This window comes from Phoenix dactylifera, chromosome 11 (genome assembly GCF_051530095.1).
Source record: "Phoenix dactylifera cultivar Ajwa chromosome 11, Ajwa_hap1_PhDact_Kaust_v1.1, whole genome shotgun sequence".
Classification (NCBI taxonomy): domain Eukaryota; kingdom Viridiplantae; phylum Streptophyta; class Magnoliopsida; order Arecales; family Arecaceae; genus Phoenix; species Phoenix dactylifera.
The window spans coordinates 8,324,630-8,329,296 of NC_143200.1; the positions used below are offsets into that span (position 1 = coordinate 8,324,630).

The following is a 4,667-nucleotide window of genomic DNA, read 5'->3' on the forward strand; positions in this document are numbered from 1 at the left end:
TTTTCTTTTTTATGAAAAGTGGGCCCCACTCATTAGTGGTATCTCTGGCTTCAACCGCTCAAATTCCACAGCCACCACCGGTCTCTTTTTTTTTTTCCGCTAAGCACCGGTCTCTTCTCTAGAGTCCTTTTCTTTTCTTTTCCCCATAATTTCGTCTTCACATCAAGAAAATCTAATTTTCTATATTTTAATGACCCAAACATGATATGTTCGAGTGTTTCTAACGTGACATAAAGTGTGCAGCATTTTAAAAAAAAAAAAATTAGTGCGGAGAGATCTAGGTCGTCCAATTAATCGTTGGTCCATCTCCACCATTCCAACATATTCACCGTGATTTCAGTGGGTCTAACGGATCGACGACCAGTGCCTTAGTCGGTGTAGCCCATCATAACACGTCTCTTTCGCGATTTCACGGTCGTGGATTGCGACTCGCCACCAATTCCCGTGCCTATCTTCATTTCCCCTCTTCAAAATACCCTTCGCTGCTGCTAGCAAAACTACTAACTCATCCTCCACCCTGCTATCTTCCAAGGTCTCAATTTTCTTGGTTTGAGTCACCACCATCGCCTTCTCCTCCCTTCCTCTCTTACCTCTCTAATTCCCATCTCAATTCCAATCCGGAGTAGATAGGATAAGTAGATAAGATGTCGGGCAAGGACTGCGGCAACCACGGCGGGTACTGGCCATGTAAGCGGCACAAGGTGTTCCGCCGCCTGTTTGCCTGCTTCCTGTGCCTCATCATCGTGGTGCTCTTCGCGATCCTGGTCATCTGGCTGGTCCTCCGTCCGTCGAAGCCCAGGTTCAACCTCCAGGACGCCACCGTCACCAACTTCAACCTCGCGGCTCCCAATTTACTCTCCTTCACCGTCCAGATCACCATCGGCTCCCGCAACCCCAACGACCGCATCGGCATCTACTATGACCGCCTCGACGTCTACGCCGACTACAAGGGCCAGCAGATCACCGCCGCCACCGCCCTTCCCACCGGCTACCAGGGCCACGACGACTTCAGCGTCTGGTCCCCCTACCTCTACGGCAACAACGTCCCCCTCGCCCAGTACCTCGCCGTCGCCGTCGACCAGGACGAGTCCGCCGGATTCATACTCATCTATTTCAAGATCGACGGCAGGCTCCGGTGGAAGGTCGGCACCTGGATCTCCGGCAACTACCACATCGACGTCAACTGCCCCGCCTTCTTCACCGTCAACTCCACCAAGGAATTCCAGTTCCAGAAGACCACCTCCTGCAGCGTCGACGTCTGACGGCGACGGACACCTTCTTGTCTCCACCTCCTCTTCATATCTCCTCCAGCGATCGCATCCAAATTAGTCAGTGTTCTTGACGTCGGTCTGGTGTAACCCGGGGTAAAAATTAAGCAATATAGCCATGCAAGTAAAAATTAATTAATATAGGGAGGGATAATAAATACATTCTAGCTACAAGGAATATATAGCGGGTACTGTTCGTATGTCTGACCACAGCCGTTGGGCGTATTGATGGATCGATCCAGGATGGAGCTAAGATGACATCATGATCTTCTTGTCCTGACGTCATGATCTTCTTGTCCTCTGCACTCGTGGTCTTTTTATTTATTGTAATTAATGGGATTTGATTTCAATACACCGTGATAGACCGTTGCTCCTTTTCTTCGGTAATAAAATTTATGAAATACTTTGATCGGTTACTTTGTTAGTAGATGAATGTTCTAACTTTTTATAAGTTACAATTTGAGGGCTAAAGTTTTTATTGGTGGGTGCATGATAATTCAACCTTTGTATCTATTATTTAAATGAATAAAAAATATTATTTGTACATTACTATTATAATAGTTGTTATTAGTCATCGAAACAAATTAAAATACATGATACCAATATTGAAGATATGTTGGATTTTTTTTTTTGTCTCCTTCTAAAATTTTAGACTGATTCAGTCTAAATTTATGTTTGAGTATTTATAAATACAAATTTAGTTTAGCCTGTAATATTATAATTTGTTAGTTGTAGTGATCTAACCTATAAAAGTTTATAAAAATTTTAGTTTAAATATGAAAACAAGTGCTTGAGCCCATGAAAAATATCCACCAGTAAACTTTTGCCAAAAAATAGTCTACTTTTTGGTGATTCAACCGGTTTTGTTTATGTGAGATTACTATGAGCAGTTGATGTATCGGGTGGGTGGGTGGGGGCAAAGGTGGCTCACCCACTCACCTATGAATAATTTAATGTTTTATGGGTTTGGGGGACTCACCAGGATATCTCTTGGTTTGTGTCTTGGTTTCTGTCTCTTTCGCTTGCGCCTTCTGGTCAACAAATAAGAAGTTTGTGCGAGGGGGAGAGTAGGTAGGAGTCCCTAACATGAAATAGGGATTTCGTAGAATGACAGAATGCTCTTATTATTTCTGACTTCATGGGCAAATTAGCCTCTATCTTGCATCCAAAAAAAACAAAAAACAAACTAATTGATTCATACATACATACATACATGCATGCATGTATATATATATATATATAATATACTCTGCCTAATCGGAAATTACTTTTAAGATATTTTAGGCTAAACTAAATTCTATCGTGCAAAGCTTAATAGAAAGAATTTTTTTTTAAAACACGAGCATTCAAGCAGTTATCATTGGTTGTTTTAAAAATATTTTTTTCATATTCCGATTTTCACATTAAAAACGCATATTGGACAGGGTGATGATGTCTTGTGTAATCTCTCTCTCTCTCTCTCTCTCTCTCTCTCTATATATATATATATATATATATATATATAATATTTATATGCACCATATACTGTTAAGGATGCCGAACAACCAGAGTTATATATAATAGGAATGAAGGTTAAGCATAGATGGCTTACGCATGAGAGCAATGTCCTTTAGATGCTCGAAAACTAAAATTAGGTCAATAGGCATATCTATTTAGTATAATTAATATACATGAGCAACACCCGTGTCTAACAGTGTATTGCAGTCTTGTGCGACAAATGCCCCACCGGGGTGCAAATTTGGGGAGGGGGCAGTGGGGGTTGTCGATGGAGACCGATACCCTGCAAATGTCATACAAAATCAACAAAGTATAAATTTGAGATATAAAACATAAATTTAATAACTAATTAGGTATTAGGTTTAGTTTCAAAATTAGACTCGAAACTTTCCTGCGTCGTGTTTGGATTCTAAATTATAAAATGATCAAGTAGAGAGTATCTTGTTTCATCATATTTATATCCTGTTTTATGTGGTTATGGTTAGTACCTGCCACTAGAAAATTACTAATTTTATAATACATAAGTTGCAATTTATTATTTATATTAAGATTAACTATGGTAGGAATTTTTCTTTTTCACATCTTTTATTTGGTGGATGTTTAAGTAACAAAAGTAAAACTTGAATCAATGCATTTTTCGGGATATAATTTACTACAATTTTCCATAGTTCATAAGATGCTATATACTGAATAAATTTTAGGTACTTGTATAGGGCAAAGGAACCTAAATAATACCTTTCAGGTAGTTTTTTCGGATGAGATTCTAAACTGTAACAAATAGTATCAGAACGGATCCGGACCATGACCCCTATCACACGGGTACATAAGGGCTAACCATCGGTTGATCGTGGTGCTTGAGATTAGATTTGAATAGATTTACACCCTTAGCATTGCGAGAATGTTGGGGTTTAAACGAAGGAAGAATATGAGGATATATGCAGGCATGTATTTAGTTCTATATTGATTATGTACTGGATAGATTTTAGGTACTTATACAGGATCAAAAAATTCTAAATAACATCTTCCTGCTAGTGAGATTCTAGATTATGGCATCTTAAAAAGTTAAGTACTTACGACCATGCCATAGGTTGGCTTAAACTTTTCATTTTTTAAGATACGAGCACAATAGCCCAAGTTTTGGTTTCCCATGGGCGTGCTTTAGAAAATCCGACATTTTCTCTCAACCATAGGGACTTCGAAGTACACCAGTAGCTGCATAGCTTTTGATAAAACGGAAGATCGTACATTTTAATATGAATATGTCCTATAAAATTAGAAAATAAAATATTACAAAGACCGCATGGTGCGGTGGGAGAGAATTCTTTGAAGTAAAGAATTCGTAGGATTACGCCAGCCAATTGTCACAGTAAGTTACCATAGTTGAATCCAAGATTTTGCTGGTGAGAGGGGCTTTGGTTGAGAGTGAGAGAGAGAGTAGAGCATTCAGGCAAAACATAAGGTATAAACTAGGGAAGGGAAACGGAGAACAGAAGTATAAAACAAACTAGCGGTCTACGAAGTGGGCCACTAATATGACTTAATGGTCCACAAGGCAGCTAGATGTAGTGGGAGCATGAAGATGAAGGACACGTTAGAGTTAGGGTGGCAATAATTATGATCCAGCCGGTCAATTTGATCTGCGAATGATCCTCTTTAAAAAGCTTTGGGTATGATATAAACAGATTTAGGTCGTAAATGGGTCATCCTATCTAAACATGTTTATTAAATAAATTGGATTCAGGTTTAAATCTGTAACCCATTTAATCTATTTAATAATTTAGGTCGGATTATGACCCGACCTGTTTAATCTATTTGAAACCCGTTTAACCTATTTCTAAATTGGTTAACCTGACCCACTTAATCTATTTAATCTATTTAAATCTATTTAATCTATTAAAAATC

At 39.0% G+C, this 4,667-nt stretch overlaps 1 pseudogene across 1 annotated transcript; it reads left to right on the plus strand.

Moving 5' to 3' along the window:
• Window positions 1–408: 408 nt before the first annotated feature.
• LOC103724082 (NDR1/HIN1-like protein 1 pseudogene) lies at window positions 409–1,684 on the plus strand (annotated as a pseudogene). Its single transcript, XR_015971114.2, has one exon. The product of XR_015971114.2 is annotated as an NDR1/HIN1-like protein 1 pseudogene (transcript).
• The last annotated feature ends 2,983 nt before the right edge of the window (window positions 1,685–4,667 follow it).